This window comes from Silurus aristotelis (assembly GCF_946808225.1).
Source record: "Silurus aristotelis genome assembly, chromosome: 28".
Taxonomy (NCBI): domain Eukaryota; kingdom Metazoa; phylum Chordata; class Actinopteri; order Siluriformes; family Siluridae; genus Silurus; species Silurus aristotelis.
Window position 1 is genome coordinate 11,513,907 of NC_139601.1, and position 21,042 is coordinate 11,534,948.

Below are 21,042 nucleotides of genomic sequence, written 5' to 3' on the forward strand. Positions count from 1 at the left end.
AAAAAATTATTAAACAAAGACTGTCCTCTCCTTCCTCCCCTCACTCTTCCCCCAATGTATGTACAACAACCGGTGACTCATTCTAACACTTATTGATTCTTTTTTCATGCTTTGTATTAAGGAGCTGCAAGAGTAGTGGCTCTATCTTTCCCTGACATGATTTTGCTACTTGGTCGTCTTGCAGAGTTATTAACTTGCATGTCTCTCAGGCAGCAGTACAGAGGTCAAAAGAAATTTGCTACCTTCAAGAAAGGTAGAGTGCTGCAGGGTATGCTTTCTGATACCTGCATTTTTTGTGGGAAATCCCAGTGTGTTTCTTTTGCGTCACAAATTCCTCATGGTAAGTGGAAAATGGCTCGTACTGTGCCTCCGTGGAAGGTGATGTGATTGGCGTGCTCTGTTCTCCACGGCTCATCTGTCATTTGATAGAACAGAACATGGGCTCCCCAGTTTATGCTTTTCTTCAGGTTTAGGTGAAGCACTAATGTTGGAATGATCTCACAACCTGTGCTAATTATTCTCACTTGGGGAACATTCGCTTTGAGATGGTTCTGATCATGCAGATCTCACCTGCAAGCAGCTCTGAGGAATCGAAAATGATTTGAGAGTGATCTGTACTCACTTGACTCCTCGAGGGAAGGCGAAATGTTTCAGTAAAAGGGCTTTGGTGCTTCAGCCGTTCAGAGAAAGCAGCATTCCTGCCTGTCAGCCAAGTCTTCCCTCTGATCTTTGCAAACATGACCGCCTGCGCCTTTATCAGACACAGGAACTCTGTTCTGCTAGAGTGACTTGAGCTGACACCCCAAGTGCAATGTGATAATGAAGACAAATGGCCACATCTAGTCTCGTTAACAAGCACATTTTCTGCATTTTTTCCACCCAGGGCACTGTCACCTTCATGTACCCAGTAACCCTGGCCTCATTTAGTGCCAGTGTCCTAAATAGTGATGGCGTACCTGATTTCGCCTCTAATTAAGAGCTCTACGGGGCATGAATTACTTTCTCACCTTTGTTTGATCTCTTTGCCTTTAGCACGAGCCCAGGTAACATTTGATATCCATGTTACACGTGTGCAGATCAGACCTGTGAGGGTTTATTAATTAATAGGAAAGAAAAGATAGCAGACCGATCAGGTCACAGCGAAAATGGGCAGAGATCTTTGTCACAGGTACGACTGAGCTCTTAGAAAACTCTTCAATATCTGTAGGGTTTAAAAGCTAGAGTTAATATCAATATTTAATTCAGCTGCCATTTACTCAAACTTAAACATAAGGTCGAAGAAATCAAGAATAAATGCGAGTTTGCAGACCATTTGGATGCAGCAAAATCCATTTTGTATGTGGCATTAAGCCAATCATATAGGCTGGAAGTATTTTATACTGGAATTATTTTTAGCACTGATGCACATTAATTCAACTAGAAAGACATCCACATTTTAGATATAGTCTAAGGCAAGAAGACACTTGTGACTGGAAACTCTTGGAACCTGAATCCTGAGGGCAATTTGTTGGTACCTCTGAATTCATAACCCTTATTTTCACCAGGAACCTAAAATGTTCATGCTTCTACAAGAACATCTTTCAGCTCCTCTCATTTCTGATTATCTAGTGAGTGCTACATTCAGTACAGACATATCCAATGATGCCTTGAGTATAGAAGGACTACATATTTGTAAGAAACTGTAAAAAAATAAAAAAAATAAAAAAAAATTGCTATTTTTACTCTGCTGAGGGGTTATCAGTTGCTCAACCCATGGAATCAGGGAAAAGAGAAAGAAGACATCTCTTTAATTGCTTCAAGTTCATTAAACAATTTGCTTGAGATGGTCCCCATGGGATCATCTATGCAAGATGGCTGTTGTATGCTAATAGTACTAGCATGCTGTGTCCTGGCACCAGCTGCAAAACCACTGAGAAATGTCTTTTCCCTTGCTGTTGCTGTCCTCCCCCATGACTCTCTTCGCTCTCATTTCTATTTCTGTCTGATGGCCCACCTTACTTCAGTGCAGCAGCATATCCTTTTTCTGTGCAGAAAACTAACCAACACCAACACTTCTTTGTCCTCCAAATCCCACTGCTCTATTTTAACCTTCTCTTCCTCAGTATGCTGTTTTTTTATTAATTGAGCCAAGAACGCTTAAAATGGATACAGTGAATCCTGCAAATCGGAGTCTAAAGCTAAATGCAAATCAGATGGCTTGCTAAACAGCCAAGTGTAGGTGGGAGCTTTAACCTTGCATTCTTTTAGAACCATCATTATACGTTCAACACAAACGGCAGATGGACGTACAGTGAAGCGGTGGGGAATAACCTGGGTTTTTCTGGAAACGAGGGGACAAAGCGACGTAATCCGGCGCCACTGTACGGCTGATTGAGAGGCTGAAGGTCAAAGTGAGCTAACAAAACATATGAAACGCTACACAACCGCAGCACTCACGAGCAATGCCGATTGAACCGCTTCAAATAATCTGGGATGGGATAAATGACCATTTTGAATCAAGAAAAAGAATTATTGCAAACAGACTAAGCTGCTTGATGCTCCTGAATATTCTCTATCCCACAACTCACACCAGCTCCGTATCACATTACTTGTTAAGCAGCATCCCATTTCGGCAATGCTGCACTCCACCCCTCCTCCGAAACCCATCCTTGATGAGCATGCTAATCTAGTCTGCCTGCCCATGTGCTCATTCCCCTCTGACACATCCTATTTAATCTCGGGCTCCGCTAGGAATTGCTCTGAAAGAGCACAATCTCCTCTAATAAGGACACTCTTTTTGGCTCACCAGTAATGCTGCCCTTATTCCAGCTACGATTCTTAAAAGTGGAAATTGTTCCCTCTGAGGCTAGATTATAAATGATTTGTTAACGTTTTTCCCCTTTTCAGGGAACACACTCTCTTTTATGTGTGACCTTGGAGTAGAGCTTGGGCCAGTTGTGCCAGGCGTTGACACAGGTATCGCAAACAGATCATATCAGGTCCGTAAGCCCAGTTCTGGAAATGCTGTCACCCTTTATTAAATAATGATTAAAAAAACAAAGAATACAGAGGTGTTCAAAGCAGCGGGATCACTGTATGTTTTTGTGGAATCACACAGGGTTCTAACAAGTGATTCTTTGAGATGTGATTGCTCAGTATGCTTATGTTTTTAATTCATTTGTAATCCATCAGCAGGCTTTTTCTCAAGGAATGTTTTGTTTTTTTGTTTTTTGTTAAAGGGAGTTTTTCTGGAATCTTTTTATATATAGGAAGGATTTATATATATTTTTATATTTGTGCTTACAAAATATTATCAATAAGACCTATGAATTCTGAAAGCTATGTATCCAAATATTCCAAAGACATTGCATATAATGTTTAGGTGACAGTAATCCTAAAGTAGTCTATACTAGACTTTCTATCAGACAGTCGGTAGAGGTTTTCAATTCTTATCTAATTGTAATGGCAGACAATGTGGAGTCCAACCTAAAGCAAATTTAAAAAATGTTAAATATTTGCATTGAATTATTTGTGACACCAGTGATTCTGGTCCTAGTCTGTTGAATGGTGTTGTACTTTTATACCTATGTTATTTCTGTAAGAAGATAGGAGAAGGAGCCTGTGTTTTGTTCTGATGTCACAAAGCAACATTTTAACCAATCTCAAATGTAAGATGAAAAGGTTTCACTATTAGTTCCTAAGAAAAAAAAAGAGGAACAGCATGTTTTGATTGTTGTGCAGAAAAATCTAATGCTATTTTAATGAGAAATCCCACAATACTGTAATGCAAATGTCACTTATTTTAAAACTAGATAGAGATCTACAAGATGACAGGTGTGATGGTGTTGATAGTATTAACACTTGTTCAATGATGAACTTTTTGAGCAGAGTGTACATATGATTAGGCAAGGAAGCTTAACAGACCAATAGCCTAAAACACTGCTGCCCTACTGTTCTCTGTGGGACCAAATTCCAATCGCAGTACTATAAGCAGGTCATTGAACATCATTGTGGATAATATAGTGTTAGGTAACTACAGTACAAAAGCAAAAATCAGATCATTGTGAAGTTTAAAACAAAGCCAATTAAGGATTTTTATTGTTAAATAATGTTCAGATACAGTTTTGATTTATATATATATGACATTCAGGGTAGATTTTTCCTTTGACTGAACCAAAAACGTAATGCGCCTTTTAGAGCATTATATGAGGCCGGTGTTGCAGAAGGACTGAATGTGCTCGGTTTATCCCTGTTGTGATATGCTGTAAAATGCCATGACTCATCTGTACTCATAACGCTGAATCCTAATCTCCATCTGAGCCTGAATTTGAGCTCAGGCCCAGGTGTTTGTCTCAACGCATCCATTGTAGAGTCAGGCTGCGTTCACAGAATGTCGGAGCTCGGTGGCTCAAGGTGGATGTTTGTTTAGTGAGGCAGGCATGTAATTCTCATGACGCCCCACTTTGGCAGGTGTCCCGCTCCTTTTGCAGCGCAAAAAGTGCAATAGTTTACTTCTCACGTTGAGCTGATGAATCACGTATCAAGCTAATAGTTCCTTCACTTTAAGCCTTCTCATCCGTCACTCTGGTGCTGTGGAGGCCCCATGATGCCTGATAAGTACTGTGCGCTGGGGGAAAAAGGTGTTTGCTGACTAAGACATGTAGCTTTTGTGTGTAGTTTATTTGCATTGCCACAAAAGCTGAATTTAACAGCAAAGTGAAGGACGATATCACATCAGTGCTCTGCGCACAATTATGCACCATTATGTTACAATGTGAAGAAATCTCATACGATGCCATCATACAGTATTTCTTGTGGTAAAATTGTTCTATGCAACAATGCAAATAATTGCACACAAACACACGTTTGTGTGTAAACTGCTTTTGTGAAATCAATAATTGGCAGTTTTATAAACTTTTTATAACTAAAATTAATTCAGCTGTATTTGAGGAAAAACATTAGAAGGACATCATTTCAGTTGTGTTTATCATTGAAAGTCACAATACCCGACCACTGATACTTACATGTTTGTTGGATAATATAGATTATATTAAATATTTATTTAAATTTACTGATTAATTACTGCATATTCTTGTATAATTAGCTCAACACAAAAGCATCAAAACCTTTATTTAAAAAAAACCCCATCAGATAAATGTTACTTCACTTCCGCTACTACAACTATTGATTTATAGAAAGCATTTGTAAGCATGTCAGTCTATAGTATATGGCTTACTTTCAGGTTCACGCTGATAGACTTATTAGGAAAATGTTTGCAGGAGAGTAACTCTCCCTTTACGTATAGCCCTCACATATTTCTTGTAGTACAACCAGACTGATTTGTTCCACAAACCCAGCATTCTCTGTGTCAATTCTGTTTACAGAGGTCAGCATCGACCCTATGACCTTCCTGAAAAAGATGCTGACAAATTAAGCATTTGTGCCACTCTGAGCTACAGCTCATGTTCATAAAGTATATCAGTAATTCAGACCAACAACATCGGTGGCCAGAGCAGATGGAATTTGTGCTTGGGGACCTGTAGAACCTGTAACTGGCGTTTGTGTTATTTCTCTAATGCTCCCGTTCATCTGGGGTTACTGTGCGATCATTTAGGTTAACTAGAAGGTCATTCATCTAATGGCTGAAATGTCTCTGTAGGCTCGTATTGGGTTTGGCTCATTTAATTGTCTGGATTCTCATCTGTACTGTAGGCTGTTATTGTTTTTTCCCATTGGTTTGCATTAGTGTCAGAGGCATGTCATAACTGTAGAATATAAATAATGTACATTAAAGTGTAAAATTTTATTGAATGTATTTTTACTTGTTTATTCAAATACTTGTTACTTGTTAATTTGCAGGGAAGTGGTAGCTCAGTGGTTAAGATGTTGGACTTCTTATCGACACAAAAAAAAAACCAATAAAAAAAATTACGCTTTTCCTAGGGACACAATTTTTCACAAGCCATAGTGAAAATACTAGCAAAATAGCAATACTAGCAAACTAGCGTATTCGCTCCTGCATTCAGCAGCAAACAGGCGCTGGATTGACCAATACATTTTTTATATTTGATATAAGGGGAGCAATTTGTCTTCTCATTAAGTTAGAATACTAATGGCCAGTGAGCAGTAGGAAAGAGTAGGAAAAGCTGAAGTCTACCAAATCCTATACAGCAGTGCTAATACGGTAAACATAAAGCTAATCCAGCACACACAAACACTGTGCATTCAGTCTGCATGGCAGATTCACTCTTAAATCAAATACATAACCACACAAAAGGGCAGAATGTACGACTCATAAGCACATATTGCCAATGCTTATACTTTATTGTAATGAATTACAAATTTATTTCAACCCTATAGATAATTAGTTAACTTAACTATGCTTAATGTTATCAGTTGTGTTCAGTTATTTGAGGATTGCACCTACAACGCTTTATAAACAATTAAGTTTTGCTATAAATATATATTTAACCTCCTACGACCTGGGTGTCCACATACGTGGACATTGTGCACAATGGTGTCTTTATTGTTTTCTGTAGATACAGACCGAGTGTCGACATAAGTGACATCATTTTTTACCAAGAAGAGCTTAATGTTCAAAGAAAATATATGGTTATTATAATTATTGGTTCTTCCTAACCCCAAATAACTGAAAGAAATCTAAAATACAAGCCAAACCAAAGCTCAGGTCTTAGGAGGTTAAGTTGTTAATATGCACCTCCTGAATGCCTAAACACATCACTGTTACTAACATAAGACTCATTTGTATGCTGGAGAATTGTTCTGTGTGTAAAATAGCCATCAACTTCGATCACATCCTACGCCACGCTACTCTGCGGGAAACTGTGATATTTGACGACGCAGCATGTTAGTGATTCAGTGGCATTCGCATTTAAGTAACAGCATGGGCACTGTGTGTTTAATGTTGTACATGTTAGGCTACACAAGGAATGCAAATTTCTTTTTGACTGAAGTATCACACTTTGGTTTTGTACAATATGAACATTTATGCCTGAATTCTTTCATGAAATAGGTAAGATATTTTTTTTGGTTATAATAATAAAGTAAATGAATGCCAGTAAGTGGGTCATGCTAATGAGTGTTAAGACGGATCTGTAAGAATAGGTGTTTTAAAGAATGCATTGAGAAAGCACTCATCCTCATCACACATCATAAGTTTTTCATGAGTTCTAGGGTCTCTTTTGGATTTTAATAGGTGCCTTTGTGGCAGGGTAATTTTTCAGTAACCTGAGATAGACAGATCACCGTCACCATCCCTTTCACATAGAAACTCCTACATGCATATATGCAATTCCCCAAGAGTATATAGATTACTCTAGACAGCCAAGCAAATTGGTGTGTGAGTGTGTATGTGTGTTTGTGCCTGCTCTGAGGACTGAAAGGAAGATCTGAAGTTACTGCAGTCTCACAGCCGAGGTCTGTCCTTTGCAAAATGATACTGGGGTCAACATGCGCACACTTGTACAGACTCGCACGTGTACACCGACACACAGACACACAAAAACACCCCACCAGCTGTCCAATTAAGTTCAAACAGCAGGAATGCTGCTTCGAACTCAGATTCTTGAACAGATGTTTCCTATGACTAATGAAGTCTTGGACACCTGTCCTTTATGCTGACTGTTTAGTGTCACCAGAATTGCTAAATAAGTTGTCTGTATTCCACTGTGTGTGGGCGTGTATATCAAAGCTACAGGTATGAACATTTGATCAGCCAATTGCTTTTCACTTGCATGGTGACCTGTACTGCTGCTGAACATAAACTAATGGATAATTGAAGAGAATAAGAATTGAAATGATAAACAAAATTGAAATGATAAACAAAATAATTTAAATGATAATTGAGGAGAATAATAGTTTACCTATTAGCTCGCCCACGAATAAATGATAGCAGAGCATTCCGTCTGTAATGTAAAATAACTGTCTGTGGAACTCATTTTAATTCTGGGGTGCTCATTATATTTATTTGCAAATAATGCAGCAAGTGTAACACAGTGGTTCTATAGACAGTGATCGGTGCTGGGAAGAGCTGCTGTGAGCGATGTTTACCTTAGACAGTAAGAAAGAGAGAGAGAGAGAGAGAGAGAGAGAGAGAGAGACTGATGTGGTTGATGATGATGGTGATGATGATCAGAGAGTTTATTTTATTGCAAGCGTGTAAATAAAACAGGTACTCAACCTGTCACACAGTTGACTATTAATATTATCTTCGGGGTTACATTTATAATTGTTTAATCTTATTTGTTAGGTGAAATTTTTTTTACTTCTTATTAAAACTCAAAATTCAGTTAATGACTAAAGGTCATATGTTAATTAAGTACAAAGGTTTTGAGTGATTGAAAGGCTGCAGATTTTGGAATTTCAGTGGTCAGAAAGTCGTGAGATCAAATCGTGGTGCCACTAAGCTACCACTGCTGGGCCCTTGAGCAAGGCCCTTACCCCTCAACAGCTCAATTGTTTGAATTAGATAATTGTAAGTCGCTCAGGATAAGGGCATCTGACAATTCCTGTATATGTAAATATTAAATATGTAAACGGTGTTTCAATGCTACCAAGGCTGAATTTTGTTACGTGTTATGAAAGAAAAAATGTAGATGGCATTAGAAAATGCTTAATCCGTGTCTAACATGTAGATAAGGACATATGTGGGCTTAAGGGACCAAAAAAAACATAGCTTCTAAAGGAGGTGTCCTGCTATCGCAAGATAAATAAATATTCTTTTTAAATCCAAACAATTCTAACACACTTGTTTAATGTGCAAAATTAGGACAAAGAAAAAATACTCTGTAGTCCAGAAAGTACAGAATACATTTTGTTTTCCTTTGCCAGCTCAGCTTTTTAAAACATACCACATAATATTGATTTTGTCATTTTTATTTAGTGAACCGTTTGGTTTCACAGCAGATTGGCTTTTGCTGGAGGTTGTGTATCTGTGACCTCCGGGGCCACACGTCTCTCCTCAGGTGACAGAATAATAAGTAGACTCCAATTAGGCCAGGTACAAATCGGACTATTTGCTCAGCTGTTGTAAGAACTGCCCCACAGTGGTGAGTGTGTTGTGGAAATCTGCGAGCGGCGGGTTCCGGCAGGTCACCGCCTTGGGTTTGCGTATGTGCATATTGTTCCTGTGTGTGTTTAGCCTGCTCTTCGGGGAGGAGATAGACTGCACGCTCATCCGTTGCGAATTGGATATTTTTAATTGCAGCACAGTGTTGCTACAGTGCCTCAGCTCTGCTAGCGGCTAACAGTAAAACATGTTTTGCCATATGCATGATTAATCTTTAGCATTGAGAATCTTAAACACATATCCACCAGGAATTGGGCCGCCATGTAAATATAAGAGGACTGAAATAAGAGAATATAATGTCTACTAGAATTGTGTGATACAGCAATTTAATAAACTCTGTCACAACATAACATGACAGTCACCCTTGTTATAATGCATGATTGCTAGCTATCATGCATTTAGCATAGAATTTCTGCAGATGAACACTGGAGTGCTGTATGCTAGTATGAGGCTGTATTGAACTCTTCAATATTAATAACACTTCCTAAAAGACTTTTTCTCGTCTCATATTGTTTCAACCTGAACTTGCGTGGCATTTGTGCTTTCGGTTGAGCTATATGGACATAAAATAAAACATAAATGAAAAAATCAGGTTTTGGGTGAAAGATAATGGAAGCACAAAGATTTGGATTGAAGATGCCAGTAATGCGGTATTAAATCTAACAGTACAAATACTGACAAAAAGTTAACAACTATGCTTCTGCTGTTGTTATTGTTCTGCTGGTCATTAGGGAATAATTTGTAAAAGAAACTACTTTTGAAAACATACAGATATTTTTCTTTACTTTTTAATGTTCTCTGAACAATACTGAGGAATAATATAAAAATCCACCTTCTGAGTCCTCATGATTGTCTCAGGCAGAATCCAACTATCCTTTGCATGCAAGTGTGTAAAAGTAAGGCATACCAGTGCTTAGTATTTACTCATAACAGGTGATCAATATATTACCTTTTCCCCTTTAAAACAGTAGCCAAGCAGAAGCCACTAATTAAGAAGTAGTAGCAATGCTCATTTCCTGTAAGTCGGTTATGGACATGTAAATAATTAAGTTTTTAAAACTACATTACTTAGTTACTTAACTACAATAATTAGTTAATGCATTATTTAATTTAGCTAAACTTAATATTAACTTTGTTTAGTGGGTAAAGTTATGCACTGATAAACAGAAGGTTATCGGATAAAATCCCAGACCTGCCAGAGTCATTAGTCATTAGTTATTCTATATTAGACATGAAATTATAATATTTTATTTACATTAAGTTTAAATACAGAACATACTTTTTTGCTAGTCACAGAATTTGCAGTGCAAATATTAAATTCTAATGATGCTTCATAGTGATGTTTCATAGTCTTTATAAATTCACATTTATTAGATTAGTCCAAAATGCCATTAAACTGCCATACTGAGGTTTCCACTTGTGCGTGTTACATGTTCAGCTGCACAGTGATTGATGTGATGGGTCAGAAGGTGTACCAGGTGCATACAGGGAAGCTGCTATAGTTTCACCTTGTCCTATATCACAGGCTCAGATGTACAGTACATACACTGAGCATGCTGGGATATCGACTCAGCGAAACATCAATATGGCGTATCCAATGTGGTTGCTATGGAAACTAGTTTTGGACACATTGCCGCATAGTGACGGGTGATACTTTCTCTCTTTCTCTCGCTTGTGATGGAGGGGCTGCCGAGGCACGACGTGGCCCCTTTTTTTTTTTACAGCCAGCACATTATGAACATAATTCATATTGATGTAGAACTGAAATAAAATTTCCCTTAATTATGATTAGCAGACTTTGTGATTAGGAAAAGAGAAAGCAATTTGTACACATGTAAAGACAAAATTTGAGTACATAGTAAAGCTGATTAATATACAGTATTTATAGAGAATGCTGCAGTTATTTTTTTTTGAGGAGACATTAAATGTTGTATGTTTACTTACGGTTCAACACATATGGCATTTTTTCTGATATCTAATTATAAGGACTGTTTTTTAACTTAATTGTATCTATTACACCCTATGATTTAGACATTTTTAGACACATGGTTTAGAGAAGGAACATGGGTTATATCGGTAGGAGAATGTTGAGGATGAAGCAGTCCGGAAGGAGGAAAAGAAGAAGGCCAAGAAGGAGGTTTATGGATGTGGTGAGGGAAGACATGCAGGTAGTTGGTTTGAAAGAGGCAGATGTAGAGGACAGGGTGGTATGGAGACGAATGATCCGCTGTGGCGACTCCTAATGGGAGAAGCCTAAAGAAGAAGATGCAGAGGTATCGAGTACACCCTGATTTACAATAGCCTTCTATAAAATCCCATAAAATATAACAGTCTCAATTATTTTTGCAGCGGTGTTTATACAAACACTACTTAAAAGTCAAGTGAATGGTGAAGTGTACTTTAGATCTTTCTTGTTGTCTTTGGATGTAAAATTGAATAGGACAATACACACAATGGTTGCTCTCAGCAGAAGAAGATGAATCCTGTGACTAATTTATCAAGCAGCTGGTAATATTACTAGGAACATGAATGATGACAAAATGCCTGTCACAACTCGTGACAATCAAACGATTAATTGCGAATAAAAAAAAAAAATATATATATATATATATATATATATATATATATATATATATATATATATATATATATATATATATACAGTGAGGAAAATAAGTATTTGAACGCGCTGCTATTTTGCAATTTCTCCCAATTAGAAATCATGGAGGGGTCTGAAATTGTCATCGTAGGTGCATGTCCACTGTGAGAGACATAATCTAAAAAAAAAAAATCCAGAAATCACAATGTATGATTTTTTAACTATTTATTTGTATGATACAGCTGCAAATAAGTATTTGAACACCTGAGAAAGTCAATGTTAATATTTGGTACAGTAGCCTTTGTTTGCAATTACAGAGGTCAAACATTTCCTGTAGTTTTTCACCAGGTTTGCACACACTGCAGGAGGGATTTTGGCCCACTCCTCCACACAGATCTTCTCTAGATCAGTCAGGTTTCTGGCCTGTCGCTGAGAAACACGGAGTTTGAGCTCCCTCCAAAGATTCTCTATTGGGTTTAGGTCTGGAGACTGGCTAGGCCCCGCCAGAACCTTGATATGCTTCTTACAGAGCCACTCCTTGGTTATCCTGGCTGTGTGCTTCGGGTCATTGTCATTTTGGAAGACCCAGCCTCGACCCATCTTCAATCCTCTAACTGAGGAAGGGAGGTTGTTCCCCAAAATCTCGCAATACATGGCCCCGGTCATCCTCTCCTTAATACAGTGCAGTCGCCCTGTCCCATGTGCAGAAAAACACCCCCAAAGCATGATGCTACCACCCTCATGCTTCACAGTAGGGATGGTGTTCTTGGGATGGTACTCATCATTCTCCTTCCTCCAAACACGTTTAGTGGAATTTTGACCCAAAAGTTCTATTTTGGTCTCATCTGACTTTCTCCCATGACTCCTCTGGATGATCCAAATGGTCATTGGCAAACTCAAGACGTGCCTGGACATGTGCTGGTTTAAGCAGGGGAACCTTCCGTGCCATGCATGATTTCAAACCATGATGTCTTAGTGTATTACCAACAGTAACCTTGGAAACGGTGGTCCCAGCTCTTTTCAGGTCATTGACCAGCTCCTCCCGTGTAGTTCTGGGCTGATTTCTCACCTTCCTTAGGATCATTAAGACCCCACGAGGTGAGATCTTGCATGGAGCCCCAGTCCGAGGGAGATTGACAGTCATTTTTAGCTTCTTCCATTTTCTAATGATTGCTCCAACAGTGGACCTTTTTTCACCAAGCTGCTTGGCAATTTCCCTGTAGCCCTTTCCAGCCTTGTGGAGGTGTACAATTTTGTCTCTAGTGTCTTTGGACAGCTCTTTGATCTTGGCCATGTTAGTAGTTCAATTCTTACTGATTGTACAGGGTGGACAGGTGTCTTTATGCAGCTAACGACCTCAAACAGGTGCATCTAATTTGGGATAATAAATGTAGTGGAGGTGGACATTTTAAAGGCAGACTAACAGGTCTTTGAGGGTCAGAATTCTAGCTGATAGACAGGTGTTCAAATACTTATTTGCAGCTGTATTATACAAATAAATAGTTTAAAAATCATATATTGTGATTTCTGGATTTTTTTTTTTAGATTATGTCTCTCACAGTGGACATGCACCTACGATGACAATTTCAGACCCCTCCATGATTTCTAAGTGGGAGAACTTGCAAAATAGCAGCGTGTTCAAATACTTATTTTCCTCACTGTATATATATATATATATATATATATATATATATATATATATATATATATATATATATATATATATATATATATATATAAAAATTATATTTTTGTTGTTGTTGTTGTTGCAACTGTGGCTAGTACGGCCAGCATCCTGGACTTGCCTCTTGACTGCTAAGATTAGACTGGTCGTTTTTTTTTTTTTTTTTTTTTCTGGAACCATTCAGTGAAGCTGCTACTAAAGGACCTGTGAGATGTCTCTTTCTCAGCTTGACACTCTGATGCACTTGTCCTCTTGCTCAGTTGTGCACTGGGGTCTCCCACTTCTCTTTCTATCCAGCTAAAAGCCATTCTTTGAAGAGAGTAATACACACTTCAGGATAAAATCTACAGCTTCTTGGTAGTTTGTCACATAAAAAAGTACTTTTTTTCATAGAACAATAAAAGACTGATGAGTTTCGGAAAGGAGTTGTTTATTTAATTTCTGAGTTAATCAGCATGATTTTTAGCTGTGCTACCACATTGCACAATTATTGGGTTTTCTAACAATCAATTAACATTTCTATATACTGTACATACAAATAAACATATGTATATGCATATATATAAATTGATACATTATACTGTATACACAAAAGTATTGGGACACCTGACATTTTGTTCAAACATATGTAATTCTTTGTTTAGCACTATCAAGTTAAGAGGCACACAATTGTATAGGGTGTTTTAGTATGTGGTTGCAATTCATCTTCCCATTACCAGGAGATCCAAACCTGTTTCAACATGAAGATTTCCCTGTGAACAAAGCGAGCTCTATGAAAGTATACTTTGCATGGGTAGGAGTGGAAAATCTTGAGTGGCCTACTATTGAGCTCTTTCCTCAGTCTTATAAAACACCTTTCCGAAAAAAAAATTGGAAAGCTGACTGTGCCCAGGCTTTCTCAGCCTACATCAGTACCTGACTTTACTGCCTTTAATACCCATGTGGCTGTATGAGCACAAATCTCCACCTGCACACTCCAAAATTTTGTGGAATATCTTCCCAAAAAAGTGGATGTTATTACAACAGCAAATGGGGACTAACTGTTGAAATGTATATTCAAAAAGCATGAAACGTATGGTCAGGTGTCCATGAAGTGTATATACTGTATATATAACCAGGGGAAATCTGACCTCACATTACAGTGTATTCTGTTGGCAGGTGCACAGTGTCAGTAAAGATCCAAAAGGATCTGCCGATAGAATAGGAATATATAATGACTAAAAGCATCTACAGCTGTCCATGTAGATAGCTGTACATTAATAATATGAATAAATCCTATATATGATTTATAAGATATATAAGATATATAAGATGTATTCTGTATGCAATATATTATTTTGGTGCCCTTTAATAATAGTATTTGTTTTTATTTTTGAAGAAAACATTTGCCTTTAATTCTTTCAGTATCCCCCGAAAAATACCTACACTTGCATTCAAGACTGCCGATGTAGCGAAAATGAGGCTGAGAGGATCCCATAGCAACAGGGCTCCTCTGACATCACTTCCGAGTGTCATACGCATTCACTGTGTTAACATACGGTGGTCGCTCACTTTGCCCGTGTGTATCTGTGTCCCTGTGTGTATGTGTGTGTGTGTGTGTGTGTGTGTGTGTGTGGTGTGAAATACCTGTGTGTATGAGGTCATTGTGAGAACCTGTGCAATGTGTAGGGTTTCCATGGTAATCTATTTTTATTCTTGGCAAAGAAAAGAAGAGAGGGGTGGGAGGGGAGAGAAAGCAGGCTAATAAAATATGCAATCTTGTTATCTCTCAGCCAATGGCATTGTGTTCTAGTTTTCCATTAGCAAGAGACGACAATTTGGTGATGTACTTTGAAGAATGACTTGGGAAGAGTATGGGATGTGTCTTTTTTCCCCCCGGCAAACATCAAATTGTTTATTTTGCTGGTTGGTTTTCAGATGCAATGTAAATTTCTTAAAATCTTAAAAAATTTTGACACTCTGTCTGTCTGTCTGTCTCGCTTTCTCTCTTACTTACATCCACACACACACACACACATTCTGTCACTCACACTCACAATCATATACACACACATTCTCTTTATCTCCAATCAACATTTCTCTTTTTTTTTTTTTCTTGTTTTGTTTTCCTGTACACCTTTTTCTGTGTTATGTAACGTTAAAAGTTTTCGCCCATTATAAGGTAGTCAGGACAGAGAAAAAAAACAGTAGGTGTATCTTCGAATTTTTATGATCTTTTGTAATTATTTTGTCCTCCTATTGTAATGAAAACATCTTTGGCCAAAAGAACCCTTGTTGCTTGATAAAGTACAAGTAAATAGCTGACTGCCAAAGATCTTGTACCATTATTTTAGCCAGAAAGTGATGAGGCTGTCAGTAATGCGGGTGAATTACATAACGAATGCAACGTTCTTTAAGTTAGTACATTTTTAATGACTACACTGCTGCTGCTCTGCATTTTCAGGTCGGCCACCCTTACATTTTGTACTAAAGACACTGTTTAATGCTGTTGCATCACAAACATAAAACTTGAAGGAGTTCACGAGGAGTTCATTGCTATGAGAACACAGCAACCTAGCATAAAGAGAGCTGAATATAATGGAGCACGATGCCTCTGTAAGTTATTCAGTTTTATTGCCAGTTTTGTGGTGAATCTTTTTTGGATTTAAAATGCAGTAGATTTGCTAGAAGTTAGAAGGCTGCAGAACCAGGTGACTGTGATCCAGTGAAGAATCAAAGAGAATGCTTGATAATTAAAACCTTAATTGGAAACAGTCTTTTTTTTCATACTGATGTGTGCGTGTTTGTGTATGTGTGCAGGAAATGCTTGGGACCATGTAAATAATCTTTAAAGCTAAGATATGAGAATAATATGAAATTGAGGAACAGGCAATAACATTGTGGGACATAAAAAAAAAAAAAGTAAGGCAATCTACATAATTTAGCAAAGGACATATCATCAAGATAAGTCTTGAAAAAAGATTGATTCATATTTTTTATTTATCTTTACATTTTTTATATAGATTAATGTATATGTTATCTTATTATAATAACATTATCATATGTGTACTTATATATTAATACATTCCAAAAAGCTTCATCCAGGTTTTCCTAATTTTTCCCATACTTTTTTCTGTATTTAAATCAATTCATTGAGGTCACAATGTTTACTCAGTAAAGAACAGCTTTTAAGATACCAGCCAGAATCTAAACTAGGCAACATGCTGAAGCCAAGCAGAAATTCAAAAGTGAAAAATATATAAATAAATTATATATATATATATATATATATATATATATATATATATATATATATATATATATATATATATATATATATATATATATATATATATATATATATTAAATAGCTTGGCGTGGTTAATGTTACACGTTTCTAGTTCTAGTTTTTCCGGAAACTCCTCTCAGTGCTGTGTCCCAATACACTGCGGTAGGCTTTCCCCCTCCAACAACGAGCTGTAAAGGTTACCTAGTGCTGAAGGCGGCACGATCCACACATGCTGGAAATGATGCAGCACATGGAGGGATCAATGAGAAGCCACAGCGGGGAAGAGCTTCCACACGGAGGCGCAATTAAAAGGGAATCTTTAATGAGGTTATTTTTAGTCGTCTGTGCTATTTGCAACCTGGGCATTCTTTCCTCATGGCTGGAATGGTTCTAAACCCATCTCTCTCTCTCTCTCTCTCTCTCTCTCTCTCTCTCTCTCTCTCTCTCTCTCTCTCTCTCTCTCTCTCTCTCTCTCTCTCGTTTTCTCTTAGGTTTTAGCACACTATTAATTATCTATCTCTAACCTCACTACACACATCTGCTTCTCTTTCTAATTCACATTATGTTCCCATGGAAGTAGACAACATCCTTTTATCTTCTGTTGCATGAACTTTTCAATTTAAAACCTCTTTTTTCGGCGTCATCAGATAATACATTCTGTCTGAACCTGGTGCTCTGACGCAGTACTGAAGATCCCAAGGTCAAGGACAGATGAAGGGGACTGGTTTTTAAACGTCCGCATCATCATATTGTTAAGCGCATTAAAAGTCCCCCTCTCAGCAGCGCTGTTTATTACTCATCTTGCTATTCATTTGAAATGCTGTTGCATATTGTGCTGTCTGCCAAATTTTGTGCTTTGCTTTCCCTCGCTGAGAATAATGTCGCAGTGAGAGTGGGATCTGCCCAGTATGTGTTCCTGAAAAGAAAAAAAGAAAAGAACTAGCCCAAAAGATCTCATGAGCTTTAATTCCCAAGAGAGCGTAATTTTGTCACAAGTGGACACGACTGGTAATGCAGCCAAGCATACAGTCCAGCTGAATGAATCCTGTTTACCAATGCACTTGGAAAACAGGAGTGACGGTTCAAGTTTGCACAGATTCTGCGTGAGTGTGTATCACTGCCAGTTAATTAGTTCCTAAGAGGATTTACGGAGAATAGTGACAAAAAGTAGCACAAGCTAAATGTATTACAGGACGCAACCTGAATTTTTATTACTGAGCTTTTTCAAAATGAGAACAGCACAACACTTAAATGAACCTGTAGCAGTTTTTGCATGCTTTGGGGTAATTCTATTGTTTTTGATACTTGATAGCCCCAGATTCACACCTATGCAAGTGATGTATTGAAACTACAGAATTATGTATTGAAGCTATGCAAGATGAAAATCATTTTACACTGTAATGTCACTATACTGTATGCAACTGTATGCAAAATGATGTATGATAAAACTTAAATAAAGAAAAGCAGCAGCCAGTGCAGCACAACGGGGCAAATTTAGCTGTGGGAGGGTGATTTACAAAGACTGACCCACTTAAACTTTCTATTTAACCGAAGATTTCTGTTTTATGGGAAAGATACAGGCATGTTACCATTCAGCATAAATGCTTTAAAGACAGCATGGCATTACCGCTAGCCTGATCAAATTAAAGAGAAAGAGCGAGAATTCCTGGAAAGTCAGAAGTTTACCCTTGATTTTTTACAAATATTTTTATTAAATAAATTACAGAAAATCCCTGGCAAATAGGGTACCATTTGTATTATTATGTTTTTCAATGCCACAATGTAGAAAGTGTTGCGGAAAATCACACATTAATGCTAGAGATTCTACTCCATTTCTCTAAGCAAAGTTGAAACACAAATAATCTTAATGTGCGATTTTATGACACTATTGTGGTCACAGTGTAGTAAATCTTTTATGCTTTTAGCAGTTTGGTCTTATGGCTTTACCTCTTGCACTATTTATAATGCATTTGAATTAAAGTCACAGACATTGATCTTTTTGTCAAAGCCAAAATTTAAAGCTAGTACACTCCACCAAGTTTTTCCTGGTTGCAGTGGATCTGAAACCAATCCTGGAAACACTGGGTTTCATGTTGGAGATTTAATTCTGCATAGACGAGCATTTCACCTTGCACAGATATTCACACTATTATTCTCACCTAGGGGCAATTTATCTTAGCCAAACCACCTACCAGGGTGTTTTTGGGAGGTGAGAGGGCATTTGAGAAACACGTGCATACGTAGGGAGAACATTCAGAAAAAAGCCAAACAGTCATAATCCAAGCTTGGATGGAACAAGGGACCCTGGAGCTGTGAGTACGCTGGACATTGCACCACTAGGCCTCCATTTATTACATTATTGCCTTGTTTTTCACAAAATAATAGTTTAGTCCAAAATAAAAGTACATTGTTTCCTGGGGATGTGTTGCATAAGGTATCAGAAGTTATATTTTAATACTACAATGTGATTCAATTTCTAATTATATAACATCTAATATGTTTTAATATTTCATGGTACTTTTACACTGCATGCAGCACAAACTTTTCCTACTACTACTATTTCCTACTATTTCATATTAATAACAGTGAAGTTTGAGTTTGCACAATAAAGTGGTAGGCTGACAGTAATACTGCCTATGGATGGGTATAGGCTGCTCTTGATAAGTATTTTAAGCATGATAAAGCATGCATTATCCCCTTTGTGCATCAAGGCATGGATTCCATTAGATCTCTGAAGGTATGCTCTGGTACCTGTGGCTCAGAAATGTAAGCCATCATTTACATACTGTAAATTTGAGGTGGATCCTTCGTGGATCAGACTTGCTTGTCCGGAATACCCCAAAGATACTTGATCAGATTGAAATCTGGAAAATATGGAGGCTAAGCCAACAACCTCAAACCATACGTATTTTTTGCAGTATGGCAGCTGCTGAAAAAGAGACCACTGATGTGAAAGGAGGTACAGGGTCTGCAGCTATTTTTATGTACATGCACAACAATGCCAAGACACAAGGTTTCCCTGCAGAACATTGACAAGAGCATTAAACTGCCTTCACCAGCTTGCCTTTTTCCAATCCTGGTCCTATCTCATTCTCAATTAATGCAACTGGCCGTCCTCATGATGTAAAAGAAAGTGTGATTTATCAGACCAGACCACTGTCTTCTGTTGTGCCGTGGTACAGTTTTGATGCTCACATGCCCATTGTTGGCACATTCATTGGTGCATAAGGGTCAACATGGGCACTGTGACTGGTCTGCAGTTACACAGCCCCATGCGTAGCGAGCTGTGATGCACTTGGTGTTCGTACACCTTTCTATCATAGCCAGCTTTAACTTTTTCAGCAGTTTGTGCTACATTATCTCTTCTGTAGGATTGGACCAGACAGGCTAGCATTTGCTCCCTGTACGCATCATTGAGCACTGGGTGGGCAATGACCCTGTCACAGGTTCACTTTGTCACTCCGATCCTAAATCTTGCCTATTTTTCCTGTATACACACACACACACACACACACACACACACACACACACGCACAAACACTATAAACTGTACACCCTGTATTATGTATACTGTATGCTATCAATCATATTATTTATTGATGACACAAGTTGTCTCTCTATGTATGCGCCTCTTAACCCCCTTTGCTTATTCATCAGCAAGTAAAATGATATGTAATTGGGCATTGTCACTTAAAATACCTGTTTTGTATTTCTCCCTCCAGTGCCTTCTGTGGGCACTTCATGTTGAAACTGGCTTAATGAGGCCCTTTCAGGCAGGACTTGCCTTGGTGACACCATGCTAGCATGACTTCAATGATTTACTTAATTGTAGCTTGCCAGTGTTAGCAGAGGTCTGGCTTGGATGAAAAGAATTGCAAAAAACCCAGATTTAGTGTGGTGTGGTGTGTGGGAAGGAAATCTTTCTCCCTAACGTGCTTGTGTTGTGCAGAAGGTGACATGAATTAAACCACATGGCTGAAAATACAGCATCCATATCGCGTAGCTGAGGCTTCATTAGTGGGAATTCCTATGTCTTGGTATGAGTGGTTGTGTTTCTTGTGCTGTTCTGTAGGCTGAGGTTTATTCTCATCACAGTTGCTAGGGTCTGCTGGCTTCCTGGTTATACAATCCCAGCACTCCAAATACACGTCTAAGGATTTTTATGCTAAGGCTCTGTGATGTACTTTGGCCATGTTGCCATAAACAGAAAAATTAGATACAATCGAATTCAGCTAACTATATAAAATAGTGCCAGCTTTTCTTTTTAATAAGAATCTACAGCTACTAGCTTAATTTTTATTTTACGTTGTATGTTTTTTTAAATGTGCATCGGTCTGTAGTTTTTCTATTTGTTAACTGTCCAAACGTCAACACATGGTAATGATATCAGAACAGACATATCAGTCTATCAGTGAAGCTTGGCA

General features: G+C 38.0%; 1 protein-coding gene across 6 annotated transcripts in view; it reads left to right on the forward strand.

Annotated features, from left to right (window-relative positions):
* atp2b2 (ATPase plasma membrane Ca2+ transporting 2) overlaps positions 1 to 21,042 on the forward strand; it is a 163,323-nt gene that overhangs the window by 83,163 nt on the left and 59,118 nt on the right. The gene's annotated exons all lie outside the window — the stretch shown is intronic.